Consider the following 25,749-nt stretch of genomic DNA (forward strand, 5'->3'; position numbering starts at 1 on the left):
TTTACTGCAATCGCAGAGAGCTTCAAAGGGCCTTACTTCAGGATTAATATACAGAGGGTTGTTGACTTTGGCCAATATTTTTCCATGCTGGTTACAACTTGAATTAGGTCATCTTTGGAAACTTTCAGGTTGGGCTTGTGATCAAAGCAGGAGGGGTCTCAGTTACGCTTCCCAGGCAACAGGAGTTCCAGCTGAAGTTAAGGAGTGCCAGATCACCCCAAATCACTGTATTTGCATTAAGTCTAGAAGGTACACAATTTTTTCAGCTGACTGCTCTAATAGGCAAGACCAGAAAGTACAAGGTTGTCTCAGTCTACTGCACTTGCAATTGAAACAAGAACAATGTTGGGCCCACTGAACTTTTAATTAAAGCAAAAACTATGTTGGCTGGTGTTGACATTTGCAATGTGGCTCGATGAGTGGGGGGCCTGCACCACCACATAGTGAAGTTTAGTTAAAAATACTTTTAATCTTAAAACTTTCACTCTCATCTTACAGTTTGTTGTATACATTGATGACAGAAGAACCCTGCTTCAGTCTTCCTTAAGTTGTTGGGTTTCCAAGAACATGCTTAAGATTAGGCCGTGTAACACATGTTAAAAACGAAATCTCTATCTGGACTCACACATCTGTTCCTTAGCAAATGAGCCAAAAATCAATGTCTTAAATCTACACCAGGGGAGGTTTAGACTGGACGTTAGGAATTTTTTTTCTCTGAAAGGGTTGTCAAACATTAGAACATGCTGTCCAGAGAGATGGTTGAGTTATCATCCTTGGATGTGTTTAGAAGTGCTTGGGGATATGGTTTAGGGGTGAACAAGGTCGAGTAGGGTTAAAGGTTGGACTTAATGATCTTAAAGGTCTTTTCCAACCTAAATTATTCTATGATTCTCTGGTTCTCTGATAATATTTTCAGGCTTGTTTGTCTAGAATTTTAGGTATAATTTCTACTGGTCAGTATTCTGTACCAATATAAAGCTTAATGCCAGTTCCCAGGTCTCTCTTTCTGCACCAAAACAGGTTAAGAAAGTCACTGAGATGCAGCAGTTACTTAGAGAAATGACTCCTATATTACAGAAAAGGAGGAACATGTACTACATGCTTCTGTGTATTTTGATTTGTTAACATCCTGCTGCTCTTGTCTGTAGTGGATTAACTCATTCAAGCATTTGGTGCCAATCCTGCTCTGCAAGGAAGCACAATTAGTAATTAATTTGACATAGCACTGAAAAGGATATTTTTCTACCATCTTCCTTTCAAAGTGATATCAGTGTTCTTCCATGTTTCTTGCATTTAGTTTTCCCCTTCTTGATACATGACAGTTTATCAGATAATTCTTTCTCTTTGAGCAACTTAATTTATTTAGACTCATTTTGAATCTACAGTTTCATTTTCTACACCAGTCTCCCATTGTTATTAGATAACACACAAAACATACTATCATTTTCACAGCTGGCAAAAAAATCTATCATAAATTTCAGAAACACTGAATATGTTAGAAGGACATGTAGGACATTTAACTTCTTGAACATTTAGAAATCATTTATGTTGAAACCCATATGTTCAGTCTATATGAATAAGAGATACATTTCACAAAATCAGTATAGATAATTTTCCTTTCTAATGTATTTGAACAGCATTTGTTATATCAAGGAAGGTTTACTGCCAGGTGCTTGAGGGAATATTTCTGGTCAGGTAAAAAATTGATTCTCAGAGGTGTGGACCAGCAAGTCACCTTAGAGAGAGTGAACAGCTAGCCTTGCTCACCATGACATGTAAAAGTTCAAATAGTGACAAATTGTGTTACCAGGTCCCTAGTGTGTGACTTGAGTATCACCAAATACAGAATACACTAACATAACATTTACTGGAAATAAGCTAAGATATGCAATTTGATCTAATTAGAGGTGTCACCAAGGGGGAATGAAGAGTCTTGTGTTGCTTCTCAAGTGCTGATATCTGTGTAACAAGGTCAGGCTTTGCTCAGTTTTGCCTGACATCTATTCACTAAGTTGTTTTAGAGCTTGTAATAGCTTTGAATAACAATGCCTCCCATTGATTATGTAAAGTCCATTTGAGACATGTCATGTGAAACAAAAGTGGTTTAGAAATCCCTGTGTAAAATGGAGGAGAGAAGAGAGGAGAGGAAGCAGTAGAGGAAAGAGAAGAAATTGAAAGGAAAAAAAAAACAACAAACAAACAAAAAAACAAGATAAAAGAAAGAAGGACAGTAATGACCTGGAACTAATTATTTCAGTGGGATAATCTCAAAACTCTTCTCTGATTAACTCAGAACATAAACTCAATTTGTATTGAAAGACACTATTATAGAGTACACCCTATGACCATCCTGAGGTTGCTTCTTTCCAAGTGTTCTAGGAGTAGATAAATTTAATCACAGAATCATAGAATGGTTAAGGTTGGAAGGGACATTAAAGATCATCAGGTTCCAACCTCCCTGCTATGACCAGGGACACCTCACACTAGACCAGACTGCAGAAAACTTAATTCAACCTGGCCTTAAACACTTCCAGAGAAGGAGCATCCACAACATACCTAGGCAACCTGTTCCAGCACCTTACTACCCCCATGGTGAAGAATTTCTACCTCATATCTAACCTAAATCTCTCTCAGTTTAAAACCTCTACCCCTTGTCCTATCACTGCCACCTCTGGTGAAAAGCCCCTCTCCAGCTTTCCTGTAGGTCCTGCTCAGGTACTGGAAGGCTGCTATAACATCTCCCTGGAGCCTTCTTTCTCCAGGATGAATAACCCAAATTCCCTCAGCCTGTCTTCACAGAAGAGATGCTCCAGCCCTTTGATCATCTTTGTGGCAATTCTCTGGACCCTCTCCAACAGCTTCATGGCTTTCCTGTGCTGAGGGCTCCAGAGTGGTACACAGTATCCCAGGTGGGGTCTCACAAGAGACATAGGTTCCTAGATACAAAGATTTTTAAGTCAGTGGATGAAGAAGAGCGACTTTGTTTCAAAGACAGGCCAGAAGAGACTATCTTCTGCTTTAATTCCTGGAAAAAATCCAATCCATTAAATATGCTTAAACCATGTTTTAAATACATGATAGTATTAAATTCAGGGCATGAAACTCAGACACTTGTAAATACTTGTTGTTGAAGAGTTTAATTATTCCCATATGAAGCAGAATTGTCAAAGTTCCTCTTCCATACACAGACATTTTAATTAATTATTTCACTTTTTAAAAGGTATCCTAGCCAAATCAGAGAACATACTTGGAAGTATTTATTTTTCCATACTTGTTTTTAAAGGAAATAATGCAAGTTCTTCTTTTTTCAGATCAAGCAAGACTTTTGAAATTGTCACCCATAACATCTTCCTAGATGAACTGAAGAACTACCTGTTAGGTAAACAGGCTGTGAGGTGGATTGAAAACTGGCTGAACTGCTGGGCTTGAGGGGTGGTGATCAGCAACATAAAGCACAGCTAGAGTCCAGGCATTAGTGGCATACCTCAAGGTCCATACTGGGAACAATGCCTTTTATGTTTTCATTAAGAATCTAGATGGTGGAACAGAATGCATATTCAGGAAGTTTGCAGATTATACAAAACTGGGAAAAGGGGTTGATACATCAAATGTTTTTGTTGCCATTCAGAAGGACCTTGATAGGCTTTGGAAATGGGCAGACAGGACTCTTATGAAAGGGAACGGAGAAGTCCAAAACCTAACAGAGGAATGATCTGCCCCAGTACAGGCCAGGGGTTGAGCAGCTGGAAACCAGCACTCCAAAGGAGTTCCTGGTTGGCAATGTGTTGTTTCAGCAGAAAAGGCAAATATCCTTTTCTGAGTTAGGAAAAACATTGTCAATAGGTCAAGGGAGATCATCTACATGTCACATCCTTCCCCACCACTTAGCATTGATGAGATTTATATGGAGTGCTGGATTCAGATCTGAGTTGCCCAAGGCTGAGAGAACTGGGATGGTTAAAATTGGAGTAGAAAAGGCTCATGGGAGTTCCTAATGGTGGCTATAAGCACCTGATGGGAAAAAAGAAAGAAAACAGAAAAACATAAGAATACCAACAAAGCATGAGTGTGTTCAAGCCCTGGAACAGGTTTCCCAGAGTATCCAGCTATGGAGGTAAGAAGGTTGGACTAAATCTCCAGACGAGATGTAGCAGTCTTCTAAAGAAATAGTCTCATCATTAGGCTAAAGTGATGGCTTCTTAAGATTTAGTTCTGCTGTCAGTACCTTACTAAGAAATGTTTAAAAACTCCTGTTGAATTATTACTATGGAAAAGGTTTATAATGTAGCCTCTTCACTCTTTTTAAGGAATCCAGTCGCAGGCAAAAATGTTGCATTCTGAATCCCAAGCAAAGAGATATGAAGGTCACTCAGCTCTGATATGAGCAATCTTTAGCAAATCTGTATGGCTTATACTTCTAATGGCCAATTCTATGCAGTTCCTGGTCGGCTGTTAAAGAGCATTAAATTGCCTACAGAGGTGCTTATGCCTGTTATAGTCAATAACTCAGTGCATAAAAAGGTAGGTGCTTCTTTTTGGTGCTCTAAATTGTTCTTCAAAAATGCTTTTTAATTGACCATATAGGGAGTCACAGTGCTGTGAATCACTCCAACTGTCCTGTAGAACACAGATTTTAAAACTTCCTAAACTAGAAGGCAACCTGTGCACCCATCTTGGCACTTTAGGCTAACGTTTTGAAATTCAATTAAACTTCATTTTCCTAAATATTAGGCATTTTTCACACATTGCTGCCTACATTGTTCTTTCAATAAGGCTTCTATTGGAAATAGGCTCCTACTGATTCATAGAGGAAGATTAATTAACTATGTATACTTACAGATTGTTGGAACTTATAGTACTTACAGTACTTCAGATAATTAAATAGCTAAAGATTTATTTTAAAGGATAGTAATGATATATATATTGACAGAGGTTTACAGATTCTGCCAGATCTCTGCAAGGATCCTTTCACTTTATTCCCTGATGTTATGCAATCTGCTCACCATCTCACTCATCTTCAGTTTGTGGCTTAGCAGCTTGACCAGAGCACAGGTCCTGCAGGTGAAGCTACTGTCACTCCCAGCTCACACCTGAGAGCAGACAGCATCAGGCTCATCCTGCAGCCCAAGACTCACTGACTGCATCCTCTTTGGAAGTACCTTGTGGATCAATGCCTCTGTTAATCTACATGTCACATAGATTGGACTGTGTTGTTTTGTATTACTGTACTGAGCCAACTGGTAGTCTCAAGTAGCATATCCTAGTCTTTGGTGTTATGATGTTTCTGCCAGCTGTTGTATGGACTACTTAGCTCTCTTTTGTATGACCAGTTTATAGCACTTGTGGTTTGCTAGCATCCTTCACTATCAGTTCCTAGTAAGAAATGGTATGAGTCTTCCCTGTCTGCTCAGAAAGTGCTTCTGCTTGGCAGCCAGCTTTCTTTCCTAGCAGTCACTGTTTCTCAGCTCCCAGCTCCTTGGTGAATAGACTCTTGAGATTTAAATTTGGAGAAAGAGTAGCCTATTGTAATTTTCATCTGAAGAAAAAAACCTAAATTAAAAATTGTTTGTGATTTGTTTTTTTTTTTCTTTTTTTCCCTCTCAGTTCCAGACGTTCACATGGAGTACAGGTACAGAGCTCTGGTAATGAGGAGGTGTGTATTTATATTGAAAGATACCTGAAAGATTGATATTCTGCCAATGACAGTGCTTTTGCATAAGAATTTTCTGTGTCTTTTTTTTTTTTTTTTTTTTTTTTAAGCTGTCTTTTACTGTTGGTAACACATTTTCCATTTAAGAATGCAGATTACAATTACATTAAATATATTACACTACTCTGAAAAGGCTAATCCTGCTTTTGCCATTCTATTCTCTTGGTATTCCATTCTAGGCTTGCAGAATCGATGAGATTAAGAAACATGGTGGTATAATGTGTAACCCTACATGGTCAGAAGCTAATTGCTATTTAAAGCTTTGATTCCAAGAACCTGTCAACATTTTGAAGCTTATTTTAACAGCAGAATACAAAAGAACAGCAGAAGGGGAGCTTTATAAGTATACAAATGAGAGGCTGAAATTTAAACCTAAGATATTTATGTAGCTGAATATGCTCTAGTGTGTAGCTCTCTGTTCATGAAATGGATTACTTGTCATCCTTAAGAACAGTGAATCTATATTCTTCTACAAATACTATAGGTAAATAATACTAGGGAAATAAAAATTTAATTGGTATCAGGCTTTAATATCAGTAAGTCTGCAGTGAGTGAGGGCAGTAACAGTGACCCAGCCATTAAGAGCAACAATGCCTGAAAGTCCTTGTCTGACTTGGACTCAGAATGATTTGTAGTTTGTGTTTCAAACGGCAGATAATTTTATTTTATTATTTTTTTACCTCCTGTAGCAATGTTCATTTGAATCACCTGATGCTGGATTTAAATTCAGCCTTGTTTAATATTGAGTAAATTTTTATTAAACTTACTTGAATATTTATGCCCCTGACATTTATTAATCAGTTTCTTCAGACTGGATGAGCCATTTTTAATCAATGGAAACTGATTTCCAGTCTCTTGATTTGTTTCTACAGAAAGAAATTTTGATTACTAATGTGCAATTGTGTAAAAATTATGATCCTTTTCTGGATGGTCACAGAATACTGTTGAATGCATAAAATCATATATACTATAAGTCATACTGTAGTGCTTTTTGTTACAGTCAGTGGCTAATAAAAATTCCACTGGCAGTGATATTATACTTTAAGTACTATAGTTATTCTGATTTTCCAGTTCATTGGCTTGATGTTTACTATCTTCTCTGGAAATATATAGAATATACTCAAAAGTCCATAAAAACTACCATGCGTTCTAAACAAATGAACTCTAAGATAACTTATGTCCATTGTGAAGAAATTAAAACTGTTTATTTCAAGTAGATAAAATGGATTATTTTTTCAATGCAAGCCACAAATTTTGGATTCTTAAACAGACTTGCTGTCCTCAGTGTTGTCCTAAGTTAAAATATTTATGAATAGATAAACTGTATTTTCCCCTGAGTACTGTGTGTAAGCTATAATATTTTATAAAATCTAATAAAAATGTTCTAAAAATGTAACTAAATTCAGCCAAAGAATTCCCTAATACAAAAAAACATGACAACAAAACAGACTATCTATTGCACACACATAACTAGAAATGCATTGTTTCAGTTGGAAGTAGGCTATATATTCCTAGGCTTAAAGGACTTATGGATAGAGGAATCAGAAATACACACAAGACACAAGCTTTTATCCAATATTTCCGCAGTCCTCTCACTTTTACGTCGTACTGCTTCTGTTACTGTAGTAGTCTTGGAGTTGAGGAGCCAGTTCAATCCTGGAAAGAATTACGTTCAGAAGAACAGATATGCTTATATTATCTTATATATGGTAAACAGTCATCATGCTACTCCACAAAATTTTCTGTATACGGTGAAATAATAATCATTTACCCAGCATAGTTCAGTCTAAGAAAACAGTAAGATTTCCAGCATGCAGTTAAAAATTTAAGACTGTTTCTCACAAAGTAGTCCTTCAGTATTTGACCTCAGTTACAATGATCAAGAAGCATAAAGATAGAGAAGAAATTGTGTTCATAAGCCAAATGGGTAAATATAGTCCCAGTGATACTGAACTTCTGTTTTACAGTATACCACATGAACCACCTTTGCCAACATCTATTTTTACTCAGATAATCTGTCTCCTCTTGAGAGAGAATGCTACCCTCATCTTTTCTGTTTGAAGCACTTTTTTTCCCTTGCATGACTATGGATGAACTCTTCCATCAAACTGTCTCAGTGATTAACATATTTTTAACTTAAACTTAGAACAAATTGTTCTCAGTTTGCATGCAATTTCAAATTTGTTGTTTCAATTTCAAGCCTAAAAATGCATTTTCATGCTTTAAAGATTTTCATTTTTTTCAGAATACACATCTGGTCTAATGAGGGAGCACATATTTTCCTACAAACATTACCTCATTTTATATATTATAGTATGCATGTCCCCAGTGGAGGCAAGAAGATGGATTTTCCACAGTCCTGTACCTTTAAATTCAAATGTACTTCATCACTAAGTCTTGATAATATGCTTAAGTCCCTTTATCCAAGGTGTTAATTATCTTTAGTCATTGGTATATTGACCTGATGAAAAACCCCAAATTTTAAAATGCCATCAAATAAAAAAATTATGTCAGAGGGTTACAACAACAGTGCATGAATACATGACTACATCAAGTGTAAAGTAATTGAATATCAGCTTTGTGGTATCCTGTTAATTACAGCCAAAGAGTATGAATTAAGAAACCAAGTTGCTTTTCTTTCATATCTATTTTTGATTCACTAAATGATTATAAGCAATTTAGACTTTCTTGAGCTTCTTATATTTAATACTAATTTGGAAAATAAAAATAACATTCACTTACATTCAAATATTCAAGGGACATTTCTAACAGGTTTGTAAAACACTTAGAGACACTTATTTTTATTTATATAGGCATACACATATTTCTTTATATCTAGATATTTTATATATCTAGATATTTCTATATACATATAAATTGAGTTCCACTGTGCGAAATTTTGTTAGAGTTTACCTGTAAGACCTCACTTTCATTTTAGAACATGCAGTTCTGTGCTCAGAGGCATTTGTTTTCACCTTTAAATCAGTCACCTACTGTAATGAATTATCTTTAAATTAGAGTTTCATTGAAGGGTACTGACTATATCTGAATAAAGCAGCAGGAAAAGTTCAGAAGGTTCTGGCAGAGTGGGAATTAAAGATAGAAGACAGAGAAACTTTGTGGGGTTTTAACCTTATCCAATTAAAACTCCTCCTGAAAACTGTTTAATTTTGACCTTTAATTTTATTTCAGGTAAAATATTTTAATTTCTGTTTTCTGAATCAAGGAACTGAAAAAAAAAAAAAAAAAGTGAAAAGTGAGTTTGGCATTTTAGTCAATGCTTAGTAGCTTTTAGTACCACATTCCTTGTCCATGGTTTCTATCAACATTTCAAAATGTATACTTAAATAATTTACTGTCAGAACAACGTTGTATTGTTTGTGAGAAATGCTTACGGTTTATTGAAGGTGTTGTTTATTGTAAAGAGTCATAAACACTACCATATCAGAACTATTTTTTTTTTTTTTTCTGTATCTTCCTTTCATTGTTCCTAAAGGACAGAACTTTCCTTTAATTAGAAGTACATTAACTAAGCTGATCAAGCATATCTTATGGAGATAGTTCTCCTTGCAGTTGCTTAAGTAATTTTTTAATTTTTTTTCTAACAGCTAGCCATTATTATCTTAGAGTATTTCTGTCCATCAACATATTTCATAGCAAATTAGAAGCTTGGAAACTCTCTTCACAGAGATGCAATAATTTTAATCAGTTCAATTGCAATTTGCATGATGTTACGAATCACTGAGATGAAATAATACCTTTCCTTAAAGAAGTTTTATTGTGAAAACCAGTCTAACAATTCTAATACTTGCAATAATTCTTTTCTAAAAATGTAGTCTACTGTAGGACTAATGGTGAGAGAATAAGTAATAACTTAATGAGGAAAGTTTTTATGCAGAACTGAGCTGCCTAGCTGTTCAGCAGTTAAAGACTGAAGTTATTACTGACATTGGAAATACAGCTTAAAATACCAAGGGCAACTCACTGTAATTGTAGGAAACAGGCCTGAAAAAATATCTCAAGCAACGGTATCAGGCTCCTGTTACTGCAAATGATATTGACATGTCTTTTTCTCTCCTAGAAAGATACATGTCCTAACAGGCTCTCTGTTAAATATATTGGAAGGTTGTCTCAGTATTTTTTAGGGGTAAACGCCTTCTTTTAATTTCTGATAAATCCTTGTTTCTCCAAGATAAATGTGGTCCTTATGTATTATTCAAGCAAGCGCCTTGGTTCCTCTGTAAAACAGTTCCTGTTTTAAGCAAGCAAATTTCTTTGAGTCTTTGATGCAATCATATAAACATAGATACAGAAGTGCATTAATTACTGCTTATTTTATTCTAAACCAAGTACTTTTTGGTAGCTTCAAAAATTGTTAAAATTATGTGTCTGATTCCAAGGTATCTACAGTTTCCCTTTGCTGTCAGAAGATAAATGGGTGCACCTAGAGTGTTATTCCTCTGTGTTGGATTATGACAAGAGGAATCTTCTGCTGGAGGTGTCTATTTCACTCCCTTAACTAAAAGCAAGTTTATGATTATGTAAGCTTTAGACGGCCCATTTTTAGAAACCTAAGCTGAGGTAACCCAAGGTACTACTGGCATTCATTAAAACCACTACAGAGCTAAATTAACTGAGGCACATAAAATTTAAGAAGTGTATAATTGTGCATATTTTAAATTGGATTTATGTTTATTAATGTATTTTCAAAATACGAAACATCTTTTCTATCTATATAACAGGCAGACATACCAGCGTTTAAAGTAATCTAAGCTAATTAAGATCACAGTAATACAAGTTTTTAACTGTTAGCTATCACTCACATAATTAAGAAGTCTGTCACTTTGTACTGCAGTTGCTTTTCAAGCTATTGTCTTAGCAGATCTACGGTATGTTAATGATAACATTTTCATTCGTTTCATTGAAGCACAGGTTACTGACATCAAGACAGAGATACAGAGTCATGCTAGTAACATAAATAAGGACGTCCAGTATCTCAAAATTTTAAAAAACCCTGAGATTTATATTAAGGAGAAGGTGGCAGCCCAAGATGATATTGTAAAGATCCAGTTGGGGTTTTTTTCTGATGTTAATTTTATCTACAAAGTTACAATGCCTCTTGCAGCCTTCAACATAGGGTCATGAACATACAGGCAATGATGTATCTATGAGAAATATTTGTGCACTGAACTCAGAAATTTCTATTGATGTCTGTTAATAAAATCAATAAGAAAGTAAATCACAGGAGCACAGAATCCTAGGGGTTGGAAGGGACCTCAAAAGATCATCTAGTCAAACCCCCCCTGCCAGAGCAGGGTCACCTAGAGCACATCACACAGGAACGCATCCAGGCAGGTTTTGAATGTCTCCAGTGAAGAAGACTCCACAGCCTTTCTGGGAAGCCTGTTCCAGTGCTCTGTCACTCTCACAGGAAAGAAGTTCCTCCTGATATTCACATGGAACCTCCTATGGTCCAGTTTGCATCCACTGCCCCTTGTCCTATCACTGGTCATCACTGAAAAAAGCTTGGCTCCATTGTCCTGACATTCACCCTTTACATATTTGTAAACATGGATGAGATCACCTCTCAGTCTCCTTTTCTCCAAATTAAAGAGACACAGCTCCCTCAGCCTTTCCTCATAAGGGAGATGTTCCACTCCCTTCTTAATCTTTGTGGCTCTGCGCTGAACTCTTTCAAGCAGTTCCCTGTCCTTCTTGAAATGAAGGGCCCAGAACTGGACACATATTCCACATGCGGCCTCACCAAGACAGAACAGAGGGGGAGGAGAACCTCTCTTGACCTACTAACCACATGCTGTGGAACTGAATGTAACTCATGTTTCTTGTCACTGTTCAGGCAGTTAAAGTGCACATCTTACTGTATTCTACAATTTGCTATTAGTTCAATAGAAACTTTGTAAAGTCCATGTTTTCCTTAATTCATGACTATAATAAACAGGTTTTTATGTCAGGATCAGAGGAAATATGTACTACAGAATCCAGGAATGTGATACAGCATGGTTCTTGCTGGATTTGCAAAAATAAATATAAAAATATTTTATGGAAATATGTTCTAAATGTTTTGTGGGTACAAAGGTTGAGATAATGAAGGCCACAAAACAACTATGTTTATAAACATACGATGTATTTTAAGCTACGTGGGTCTCGATTTTTTCAAGGTTTTTCAACACCCTAGTCAGTGTTTTTGTTCCAATATCCTTATTTAGTGGGGACAACTACATGAAATCCAGGAAATAAAGACTAAAAACCCTCAAGATACAAACATTCTTTAAAATCTTTTCCAAAACGTCAGAACTCACAAAAATTATTTAGGGGATTTTGACTATGAAGACTAAATGTTTTTCATGTTGTTAACTAAACTCTGAATATACAGGGATGTAGTATCACTATATTTTCTAACATAATGAAAAAAAAAAAGTTTTTATAGAGTTATAGATAGAATCACAAGTGTAGGAACATCAGCACTCTTTATGAAACAGTACTTAGAGAAGCTTTTCATTCCTTCGAACAGGCTGGGAATCAGATAGATCTTTAACAGCTGAAGCCTTTATTAACTGAAATAAAATATAAAATTATGAGTATTTGGGACACACCATTTAACATAAGATGTTAATCAAGATATTTAAAGAGACAAATTGGGCTGTACACAGCAGGAGCTGCATGAGGAGAATTTTAGAGCTTTCTCTTCGAGAGTTCCTGTAACAATTAATAAATTACTCAATACTAAGGTCTGTTGTGTTAAGCCAATCCATTATCTGCAGATAACTAACTGGCTGGCGGGATTCTGGACCACCCAAAAAATTACTAAGAGCAGTGGGTGTACACACTGCCCTGTTATCTGCCCCTATTGGAATTGCAATTGGTCTTCTATATTTCTTCTGCAGAGTCCCTGTACTATCACTATTATACTGGCAATTAATAACCTGAAGAAACTTGCACTGCCTGTTATTCAGAACTGCAAGAAAAACTGGAAGGACAGTTAAAAAATAGAGTCCCTGAAATTTCTAATACAAGATCAGAGTTAGGTCAGCATCACCATATTTGATGAGTGAGTTCATGAAAATGTATAGTAATTACATTTTTCTATTAACTTGACAATGGTTTCTGAAGTGATCCAAATCATGTGTATATATGCTTGAAAGCATCAAACAGATTGAATGAGAAAAAACAAGCCATGATTATGAGTTCTATGTATGAGAGAAGTTCATGTAACAAATTCAACAATTATACTTGGGGACAGAAAAATGCAAAAGAAAGTAAGATGTATAGAAAGGGGGGCAAAAGAGACACTGACATGGAACAAAAGATGAAAAAAAGAAACAGATGAAAAGGGGGAAGGAAAAAGTCTAATCCTGTGAAAATATCCATTATAACTATATTAACATGGGATTCATCCCTAAGAAATGTTTATATTTTGTTTCATCTTTGATCAATGTTTTTTTACTTAAAAGCAACTGTGACAGTTAAACAACATGAAAAATTAATAATTAGAGAGAAAAATGCCTGCAGACTCTTGTAACAGTGTGACCTGAATCAAAGGGAAATGAAACCTGCATCTTCAAAGTGCTTACATTTTTCTGGTTGGACATTCTACACAGTTCTAGGCACAAACAGAACATGTTGGACTGCTGATTACATGATGGGTAAGAGGTATTTATATATATATACATATATATTTATGCAAGAATATGCCTAGCAGGTTGATAGAGGTTATCCTCCCTCCCTACTTGGCCCTACTGAGACCACATCTGGAGTATTGTGCCCAGTTCCGGGCTTCTCAGTTCAAAAGGGACAGGAATTTACTTGAAACAGTCCAACAGATAGCTATGAGGATGCTTAAGGGGCTGGAACACCTGTTTTATGAGGAAAAACTGAGAGACCCGGGGCTGTTTGGTGTAGAGAAGAGAAGACTGAGGGGATCTTATAAATGTACATAAATATCTGAAGAGTGTGTGTCAAGAAGGAGGAGCCAATCTCTTTTCAGTCATGCCCTGTGATAGAACAAGGGGCAATGAATGAAAAACAGAGCACAGGAAGTTCCACCTCAACATGAGGAAACACTCATTTACTGTGAAGTTTATGGAGCACTGAAGCAGGCTGCCCAGAGAGGTTGTGTAGTCTCCTTCACTGGAGACTTTCAAGACCCCTCTGGATGCATTTCTGTGTGACCTGCCATAGGTGGTCCTGTTCTGGCAGGGCAGTTGGACTAGATGACCTCCAGAGGTCCCTTCCAACCCCTAACCTCTGTGATTCTGTGATTTGAACATCCAGCCTTTCAGCTTCTTCAGCCCTTTCTGCAATGAAGTGAGTTGCATACTATGTTGCTTATAAGGAGCTTTTGTTGAATAACATATTCTGCTGGATGGAAGTGCATTGATGAAGAATCTATTATTCTGGAAGCCACACAAGGCAGGCATTTAATTCCCTGGATTCCCTCATCTTCCCTCTGAGTGCATCTGTTGAAAGAGTTTTGGGCTCAGTTAGCAAATGCATAATAAAAAAGTAGAATTATTCACATAAAATGAATCTGGAAGAAGTGTGAACCAAGGCAATGTTTGAGATGAGCCCTCCAAAGACTTATCTGACCTGCAAGCTCTATTTTCAAGTACTGAACTCATTAAAAGGTAAACCAAAACAAACAAACAAAAAAATTGTCCTTTACTCTGTGTGTGTGACATATTCTAGTTTTTGTCAGAAGGCCCTGGGCAGTCTGACCTAACATTAGCTCTGCTCAACTCAGCAAGTAGTCAGTATGCTGGAGGGGAGGGCTGTCATTTACAGCATTCTCAACATGGTACAGAAATGGGCTGCTGAGAAGTTCAGCCAAGTCAGACGGAAATTTTTGCTTCTGGTGTAGGATTATCCTGTGTGAAAATTTAAGCTGGAAGCTCAGTACAAAAAAACCCACATGGACAAATTGTTGTGAATGCAGCAGAAGAACACTAAGATGCTCAGGGACTAAAGCACATCACATAAGGAGAGTCTGGGAGAAACAGTCTGATGTGCGTAATGCTAAAGGGAAGTATTAATGACTGTCAACTTAAAAGGAAGTTATCAGACTGAGCATTCTTCCTAGAATAAGAAGACAAATCTGGATTCTTCTTGGAAACACATAGGAAATGGGAAATATCAGCAATTTCAATTTGCAGCAAGAAAGTCTCCAGTCAGATGTATAAGAAAAATTATTTGGAGAGAAAGTAATAAAAAATTTCACAAGCTGCTCTGAGATCATGTGGAGCCTTTTTTTTTTTTAGAGATCTTGAAGAGACATCTCCCAGGAGATGGCTCTTAGCCATTTGCCCTGATGTTAACCCCACTTTAAGCAGAAGGTTAAACCACATGACCTCCAAAGGTTCTACTCAAGCTAAACCATTCTATAAAGATGTGATTCTATTGTTTCATTTAATCTGGATATCCTTGTATTATATCTAAATAGTGTTATTAGATTAATATATTTTAATCTTTCAGGATGATACTCATCACCTTCCATAGTAGACTTGTACATTTTAGAAGTTTATATCTGAAGAGCTGTAGGGATGATTTGTCTCAGCTGAAGTAAATGCTGTTAAATGATACATTTTGCTGTTAAGTGCTTATTTACAAAAGCAGGTAGACTTGCATGTATCAAATACATTAGATTGCTACTGATATTTGAGTCTCCATAAAGGCATGTAATTATTTAATGTTTTGCTTTTACTAATTATGTAATCGGTTTTTTTCATTATTTTCCAAAAGACAGACATAGTGATATTTGCAAAGAAAGGGGTAGGGTGGAGGACCTTAATAAAATGAAAGGTCTCTACTAATCTGCCTTAGGTAAAAAGGAACTTCAATTTGTGATCACTTCAAGCCTGAACATGTTAGCAAAATATAAAAATCATGTCTTTCAGAAATAGCATTTAACATAGTATCTGAGGATGTTTACCCAGCATATCTAGTGTGCTAGATATAGTTGTGTCATACCCCTGATACTGCTGAAAGAAAGAACAAATGGATCTAGAAATTAGGAAAACAAAATATATAATACATGTAGTTGTAGAAAGAAAGAAAAAGGTCTGAGGTAATTCCTTCAATCAGTGACCTGAATCACTGAAATGCATCTTTTATGACTGTTTTGTCTTCACATAGTTGTGTTGGTTACGACGATAGAGAGGAAATAAAAAAATATATATTATTTTGTCCTAGAGGCAATTTCATGACTAAAGTGATTCATAGATTCACAATTTGAAGACCATTGTGACCGATGTCACCATGGTGACAATATAACAATATAAATCAGTTTACTTCTCTATAGGAGCACAATTCATCTTGTTTTTACATACTCAGAATGTTTTTTGAGCTCTCTAGTCATATTATACAGTTCTCAATGACAGTTACAAAAACATGTTTTTTGTTTTATCGTTTAATTTCCCTAACTATCTTCAATCTGTGTGTGTTTTGGCCGCCATACTAAGAATTAAGTACCCTAATGTGACACATTTTAGAGATATTACCATGACAATGACAAGCTTCACTTTTTTTACTAGTAACTTTGTTTTCTGTTTACTTAATAAGTTGCACTTTCATCTCTTCAGCATTCTTCCACCAGCTGGGGACACCCAGACATGTGCCTTTTTTTTTTGTTGTTGGGTGTCTAACCTGCAAAAATTCATAGGATTGAACCTGATTTTACTTCTTTATTATCAGAATTTCTTTCCACGGGGGTAATTTGTGATCATTTTTCTAATATTCACTCCTTTCTAATGCATATTTTAAATTTGCACTCTTCTTTACAGTTAAGTTGCTTTGAAGCTGTTTTTGTTAAAATATGTTTTGTTGGGTTGTGACCATTTCGTATTAGTGAAGTTTTTCAGCTCATTTAGGCAGAATGTCCAATTGGGAAACAAAATATACATGGCAACATGTATTGGGATATCAAAAGAAATGTATTTCTGATTTAAAGGACCTTCATGTCATACAACTTTTTATTTTTTAATCTGTATTAACATTCATTTAAAATAGATTACATTTCATTATTTCTCCTTCTTATTCACTAGAAATTATTTAAGAAAAAAAAAAAAAAGTTTGATCCAGTATGTCACGATATTTTAATGCTCATCTGATAGATAAAGCTCCTACTTTTCTTTTTAATTTTTGTTCAGTTTGAAGGAATCTGTGGCTTATAGCAGTTTCAGTGTTTTCAGAAACGGAGTAAACAGAGACTGAAATAAGTAAGTAGAGGTTCAATCCTTTTCTAAGTTGAGACATCAGTTTAATTCTAGTCATACAACAGGTTTTAGAATAGGTTGTTATTGTAGAAAAATAAGCATGTTTTACTCTTGGACGGCAATGCATGTTAAGAAAGTACCTACCGCTTTAGGCAAGTGCCTTTGAAGTGTGCTAACTGATCTGCAAAGAGAACAAGCTCACTTAAGAGACATTTCATAGCAATTTTCATTTGAATGAGACATTTCATAAAGCAGGGAATGCTAGGACTCTCCAGAACTCTAATTCCTTCTCCAGTGACTCCTCTGCGGTTTCAGGGAGACAGGAAGAGAAGCAGTCTTTTCCCAGACTCTCCGCGTGAGAGCAAACTGAGGTACTTGCAGGGAAACCGAAGTAAAACACAAAACCAACCACTAAAACAAAACACAATGCAACACAACACAACAAACAAACAACAAACTAACAAACCCAAAGAACTGTGAAAAAGGTCTCTTAGTCAGACAATCCACCACCATAACATTTCCTGTAGTGAATGTTATAGATATGCTGACAGAAGCACAGCCCTTAGATGTCTTGAAAACGTCAACAAGCATAATCAAGGAGGGAGAATCTGTAGGAATTTAGGAAGATACAAGATCTGTGAGCACTTAAGAAATGGATACCAAATCATCTAGCTAGCAGTCATATACTGTATACTAAGACAATTTATAGAAGAAAAAGAAATTATTGGGGAGGAACAGTAATAATTTAGAGATAAAATGCAGCTTTTGGCTGAAGTGGAACTGATGGAAGAAAATTAATGCAATTAGTCTGTAGCACAGAAATAGAATTAGTTTGGAAATAATATATTTTTTGAGATGCAAAGGTGAAGAAACCAAAAAAAAAAACGTTAGCTCTTCCAAAATGTCCCTGCTTAGTGCAGAGGGGTTGGACTAGATGACCTTTAGAAGTCCCTTCCAACCCAAGGCATTTTATGATTATTTGATTCCCTAAGCCCTTTTAAAGAATATCATATTAATATAAATACGTGTCAGGAAAAAAAAAAAAAAAAAAAAAAGACAAAAAATCTCCCCAAAATCCCAAAACAAAACAAAAAAACAACACTGAAAAGGCTTATGCCAATGAAAGAAGAAATTATGGAAGCTGAACAAATGCTAAATATAACTTTTGATTATAATTATAAAAGTTGTGTCCTAACATACAAAACATGCTAAATAAATAAAACAATTAAAAGTAATAGAATTGTTAGAATATGCTTAATATTCATTCAGGAACAATGTAATTTGATGAGACTTCATCAGAGGAATATGTAGATTTTTCCTTATTTTTGTTTTATTTTAAACTGTGCCAGTTAAAAGAGCTAACATCATCATAATCGTAGAAATAAAACTTTTCCCACACATACTAACTGGAAACAAGGCTGAAATATTGAAAGCCCTGAATCTTTAATATCATTAGCTTTTTTTCACTGAATGTGAGTTATTCTTATTATGTCTGGCAAAATAGATATTTTCTCAAATTGAATTAAGGGCATTTTTTGTTTTGTTTTGTTTTCTTAATTTAATTCAGCATGACATAATTACTCTCTAGAACAATTACAATATATCACAAAGATATTTAAACAGTTTATTCATTAATGAAATTATAATTTTCTATAGACACGGAATATTTTTCTGATGTTCAGAGTAACCAAGTAAAACTTACATACTCTGCACGAGGTACGAATATTACCTCAGCATGAATGACTCAGAATTTGCTCCTCCTCCCCATTACAACAATGATATTGACAAAATGCTTCATTTTAAGAGATGCTTCAGTGGCTGCTCATTTGAGCACTTAGAACTCTTTTCTCACGGATATTTCTTATTAGAAAACAGTTTTCTTCAGTATATTGTCTGTCCAGAGATATATTTTTTTTTCGTGGTAATGAGAAGCAAGATCTAATATTTACATTTCTCATATAACAATAGGTGTAACTTGGTCATCATAGTAACTCTCAGAGAAATGTGGCATGTGACAGAAAAAAAAATGAAAGTCAAGAAATACGTTTGAAATTACTGTGGCAGTTTCAATTAAAAAAAAAAAAAAAAAAGAGAAAGTTTATCTTACTGAGGTATTTATGAAGATTTAGGGGCTTTTTTTTTTTTTTTTTTTTGCTAACAGCAATTATTCTTAGGAAGATGTCCTTTTTTGAAGGAAAAGGAAGCCTCTCACAGTAAGCTTTTCCCTTGAGCTACAAAGTCAGTACTGTGTGATGTATTCACTACAGAGCATCTCTTGTTTCAAGTGTGACAGTAAAAGTTTTTCACAGTCTTGGTATTATACGAAGTTAAATGAGTACAGATACAATTCAAAGGGCAGATTAGTAATAACGATGATAACTTTGCTTTGGTTTAAAATTTAGTTTTAAAGCATATGAAAGTTTAAATCAGGGCTACAATCTCTACCCAGTAGATGAGTAAGTTGACAATACAGCTTCTCCTGTTGGGCTAAACTATAAAGAGTTCTCACAAATTCTATTGCTGAAGTATTTTCTAAAAATGCTAATTAAGGTTTAATAAAATCTGTTTTGCTCTGCCTTTACTTCAAAAATGCCTGTTCAGCATGGAAAAAATAGGAACATGGCAGATGTTGTAGAAAATCAGCATCTATTGAGGGCTTCAAGTGTCCCTAAAAAAGACTCTTACTGCATTTCTGAGTAAGATCCAAAAAATAGAATTTTTGTTAAGAAAGGAAACAAGGAAGTCATTCTAGTGAGCAGAAAAGCAAATAGCATATGCATTTGTTTTTTAAACAATCAGCTGCTTTAAGTGATATGCATTTTTTTCAGATAGTAATAGCTTAAAAATGCATTGTACTTCTCCTTTCCTGTTTTTGACTATAAGAAAATAAAGCAAAATGTAAGGGAAAAAAAGGCCTAGTGATTTTGACAAAGTTAAGAGATTGACACTGGCAATTAACATTATGTAGGGCTAATAGTGAATATGAGGGTGAAAAGCGGACTAAAATTCTAGGCATTATACTAGGGAGCTGTAATCTCTGTTTTTACAGACTAAATAGATTTACAAGTAACTGCCTTAAAATGCTGTTCTGAAAGATTTCTGTGCCAGGTTTACCAGTTCCACATCTATTTTACTGATTCAAAACTACCAACGATTTCAAAAGAACCCCAAAAACAGAAGACTAGTCAGGAAAAATCTTGGGGAAAATGGATGGCATATTCAAGGGTTTTGTTTGTTGGGGTTTTTTTGGTCAAGTACTTAATTTTGTCAAGTACTTAATTTTATTCTGAACAAGGCCTTCATTATTACATAAATGAATTATTACTCCTTCACTAGATAAGACATACATACTTGAATTGTTTGAATAACAGAGACAAGTTCTCTTGAAATTGTTCTTGCCTCTTCCTGCTTCGATATGACCTGGTTAGTATTATTTGCAGGGTATCACCAGTCTGTGACAGGTAAGACAAGGAACTGAAGATGAAAAGCAATCTCTTGCTTTCAGTGTTCCCTTGTCTAGCAAATAAAATCACTCTTTAGTCACTCAAAGAGATAGAGATTGGCCTAGAGCAGGAAGGAAGGAAGGAAGGAAGGAAGGAAGGAAGGAAGGAAGGAAGGAAGGAAGGAAGGAAGGAAGGAAGGAAGGAAGGAAGGAAGAAAGAAAGAAAGAAAGAAAGAAAGAAAGAAAGAAAGAAAGAAAGAAAGAAAGAAAGAAAGAAAGAAAGAAAGAAAGAAAGAAAGAAAGAAAGAAAGAAAGAAAGAAAGAAAGAAAGAAAGAAAGAAAGAAAGAAAGAAAGAAAGAAAGAAAGAAAGAAAGAAAGAAAGAAAGAAAGAAAGAAAGAAAGAAAGAAAGAAAGAAAGAAAGAAAGAAAGAAAGAAAGAAAGAAAGAAAGAAAGAAAGAAAGAAAGAAAGAAAGAAAGAAAGAAAGAAAGAAAGAAAGAAAGAAAGAAAGAAAGAAAGAAAGAAAGAAAGAAAGAAAGAAAGAAAGAAAGAAAGAAAGAAAGAAAGAAAGAAAGAAAGAAAGAAAGAAAGAAAGAAAGAAAGAAAGAAAGAAAGAAAGAAAGAAAGAAAGAAAGAAAGAAAGAAAGAAAGAAAGAAAGAAAGAAAGAAAGAAAGAAAGAAAGAAAGAAAGAAAGAAAGAAAGAAAGAAAGAAAGAAAGAAAGAAAGAAAGAAAGAAAGAAAGAAAGAAAGAAAGAAAGAAAGAAAGAAAGAAAGAAAGAAAGAAAGAAAGAAAGAAAGAAAGAAAGAAAGGAAGAAAGACTCCTTTTACAATCTGTGGAGAATAATAAACACTTCTGTTATGGAATTTGCATCGTTATATGGTGAATATCTAAAACAGGAAAACTCTGGGCTAGGAATGGCTGCTTTTCCCCTGTGCAAACCTAGTGCCTGAGATATAAATAAGGAGCTTTAAAGTGCAAGAATATTGGAGACCCGGGAGAGGAACAGCAATATATTGTAAACCACTTTGGAGGGGGGAAAAAAAAAAAAAAAAGTTTAAATGGCTTTTTCATAAGAATCAGTGTATTTGTATTGAAAAAATTTTATATGAAAATTTAGGGCACACTAGGTAAGTCTAAATTGGTTTACAAGGAGAAATCTGCAGTTTTATAGTGTAGTAGTGACTGAAACATCTGTTTTCTTTAGAAGACTTTGTGAAGCAAACAATATAAGTAGTTTTGAAAACTATGTTGACTTCCTTCAACTTAAAAATATAACATTAAAAGCCAAGTGCAATTCTTTGGGTTGGATAGCAGTTTAACTACTCATCAGCAGAAGGCTGCATGAGGCTGTTACTGAGCAATGATTTGGCAGCTGCAGTATCTTTACTGAAAAATGTAAAAGTTAAGAAACTGTCAGATCAAATGGTTTATCAATAATTTAATCTTCATCCGATCATTATTTGATATTGGAAATTACTTGTGGTTATCAGATAGTATTCTATTTATTTTCTTTCTTACTGTCAATTTATTTTTCTGCCAATAAAGGACATTTTTCTTTTACTTGGTTCAAATTGAGAATTATAAAATACTGCATACCAAGGTAGTTTATTTCCACAGGTTTCCAAATCGTGTTTTGAGCCAATACTTATTTGTGAGCCAAGAAACTCAACCTGTCCTTTGTAGATACAAGTCATAGCTTGGCAGAAGAATTCCACCTCTAGAAAACTTGGTCTAGTGGTAGAATTTTGTGTTGTATAAATCTAAAATGAGGCAAAATGAAATCCAGGGAAACAGCTGAAGTAGTAAGGACATGCTCCAAGCAGCTGCTAAGCAGTATGATCACAGATCAGAGCCCTGTGGAGCACTGTGATGTGTATTAATAAACAAGTGTAGACATGGTCTAAATGCCCAGAAGATGTTGATAAAGTCTGGTTCAGATAGCAATCAAAGAATGCCTTTGGCAGTGTATGACAAAATCTTACACTGACAGTACAGTAAATGAGGACAGAGTTCGTTATTGGTTCCTAATACTTGTGAGGGAAGACAACATAAAATATGTATAAGAAAAATAGAAGACTACAAAATATTGGTCCCAAAGCTAAACAATCACAGATGTGCACATTAAAAAATAATCACGAAAGGTCATGGTTTTATGGTGTCCTATTAAGTGATGTGAGATAAAGTTCTTACCCTTGAAGAAATTACATATTTTTAACAATTTATTTACATTTACAGACATTCTCCCTCCCCCCTCCTTTTTTTTTTTTTTTTTTTTTTTTTTTTTTTTTTTTTTAAGGGGGGGAAAAAATGCCCAAGCAGCTGCTAAGCAGTATGATCACAGATCAGAGCCCTGTGGAGCACTGTGATGTGTATTAATAAACAAGTGTAGACATGGTCTAAATGCCCAGAAGATGTTGATAAAGTCTGGTTCAGATAGCAATCAAAGAATGCCTTTGGCAGTGTATGACAAAATCTTACACTGACAGTACAGTAAATGAGGACAGAGTTCGTTATTGGTTCCTAATACTTGTGAGGGAAGACAACATAAAATATGTATAAGAAAAATAGAAGACTACAAAATATTGGTCCCAAAGCTAAACAATCACAGATGTGCACATTAAAAAATAATCACGAAAGGTCATGGTTTTATGGTGTCCTATTAAGTGATGTGAGATAAAGTTCTTACCCTTGAAGAAATTACATATTTTTAACAATTTATTTACATTTACAGACATTCTCCCTCCCCCCTCCTTTTTTTTTTTTTTTTTTTTTTTTTTTTTTTTTTTTGAGAAGGGGAGAAACCGTGACAGATAGACAAATTTATTCTAGATTTTATTTAGTATAATTGGAATATCTTTGTAGATACAAGATATTGATATAATAATTTAGACATTTAGAAGATAGTTTCCTGGATGTTACCTCTAACTGACTCTCCTATATGTTTTTATATACATGTGTACATATGCATATTTTATTTTTCACACATGCACACACTCACACAGACAGATAGACAGATGCATGTGTGCACACAAGTTCCCTCTTAGAATATATACTTACACATCATGTGTTCTATTCTACTGTAACCAAGCTGAGAGGCCATACCAATCAGTACTGTTCATCAAGATTACAAAAGAAATTTCAGGGCAAGGTCACCAAATAAATATGCAATTGCTTTGTTAAGATAAGGCAAAATTCTCTTTCTATATGGAGAACAGATCTTCAATCTGTGTATACCTCAAAGTTGCATCCTAGGTTCACGTCAGGAATGGATCATTCAAATATCAGTTTCCATTTTCTCTTGTTACGTATTTTCTATAGAGGAAAAATACCACATGCACATTCTTTAGAAAATAAGGAAGTACCAAACAAATCCCAAAAGGGAGCAATAGATGGACCAGTTCAGGTAGTGTACCCATAGGCAGAGACATTTAGACAGAAGTAAAGTATGCTAAAATATGTGGGTATTGGTTTCAAGGGTTGTTCCCGTAAAGGAACTAGAACAGTTTTTCAGTACTTAGCATAGCAAGTTTTTCTTTTTTTATGGTGTTGTTGGGTTTTTTTGTGTTTGTTTGTTTTTTTTTTACATTAAATTTGCAGTACGTTGTCTGATATATGGACTTCTTATATATATATGTTGTTTCATACCTCTGAATAAATTTGAGTATGATCTTTGAAAACTGAGTAATATTTTGCTTTGCAAACACAGTTTTGTCATTTATAAGCTTCCTGGAAAACTATTATTAAAAATACTGGTCAGAAAATATAATAATGAAATCAGGGCACATAAAACATGTACAAAACTTTCAGAGACCAGAACAATATCTAGTACTATAACCCTTCTGACATAGTCTCTAACATTGGTGTCTAAAAAGTGTTTTAGAGACCGACCAATAAGGCACTATCAAAATTCATTATTCAAGACACCACAGTATTATGAGAGTAGAATGCTACCACACTGCAGCATCTTGTAATTATTAAAGTCTGTCCTTGGAAACTTGTCTAGTAGTTTATATTTTAATAGATTTCATAAATGTTAATCTATTAAAAAACATTTATAGAATTTTTTAAGATGAGGAGTGTAGTTAGGACTCTGAATTTTAGGAAAGCAAAAGTCCAGCTCTTCAAGGAGCTCATCAGTAGGAACCCCTAGGAAACAGTCCTCAGGGATAATGGAGCAGAATAGAGCTTCACCTCTGTGCCTGGGAATATCATGGAACAGATCCACCCAGAAGACATGGTAAGGTACATGGAGGACAGGGAGGTGATTCGAGATAGTCAGCAAGGTTTTACTAAGGGCAAATCCTGCCCGACCAACCTAGTAGCTTTCTACAATGGAGTGACTACATCAGTAGCCAAGGGAAAAGCATTGGATGTCATCTATCTGGACTTCTGTAAGGCCTTTGACACAGTCCCCCACAACATCCTTCTCTCTAAGTTGAAAAGATATGGGTTTGGTGGGTAGGCAGTTCAGTGGATAAGGAACTGGCTGGATATTACATCCAGAAGGTGGTGGTCAGTGGCTCAAAGTCCAGATGCAAACCAGTGAAAAGTGCTGTCCCTTGGAGGTCCGTACTGGGAACAGTGTGGTTTAATATCTTCCTTAATAGTATTGATAGTGGTATTGAGAGCACCCTCAGCTAGTTTGCTGATGACCCCAAGTTGGGTGGTGCAGCTGATACACCAGAAGGGCAGGATGCCACCCAGAGGAACCTGGACAAGGTGAAGTGGGCCCAGGTAAACCTCATGAGTTTCAACAAGACCTTGTGCAGGGTCGTGCACCTGGGCCAGGGCAACTAGAAATATGAATACAGGCCTTGTTGATTCTCATACAATCACCCTTGGCCCATCAATGCATCCTGTCCAGGTCTATCTGTAGAGCCTGCTTACTCTTAGGCAGATCAACACTCCCACCCAGCTTGGACTTGTCTTCAAACTTACTGAGGGTATACTCAGTCCCCTCCTCTAGGTCAGTAATAAAGAAGGTGACATAAATTAGATGACCGCTTCTCTGAAAGTGTTTGGTTTTCACCTTTGACTGTAAAGGCAGTCTAGCATATTTATTCTGTTTTAGACATTCACATTTTTTTGCATCTAAGACTCAGTGGAATCCTATGCTTAATTGCTTGCAATTGATATGCTCAGGACTGTGAGTTATCTGATCTGGTATTTTTCTTCACTGATTTTTCTGCACTTCCAAATATTCCTGTATGAATTTTAGCACAAATACTAAGAATAGGATTAACCTTACCTGTAGCTGTCTAAGTTTGAATCTAGAGGAAGATTAATATCTGTGACTTAGCCATCTTAATTCATTATTTACAATGGGCATCTAATTAGTGAAGTTAGTAGAGTCTGATATTCATATG

Source organism: Chaetura pelagica, unplaced genomic scaffold, assembly GCF_000747805.2.
Source record: "Chaetura pelagica isolate M959 unplaced genomic scaffold, ChaPel_1.0 scaffold29, whole genome shotgun sequence".
Lineage (NCBI taxonomy): Eukaryota > Metazoa > Chordata > Aves > Apodiformes > Apodidae > Chaetura > Chaetura pelagica.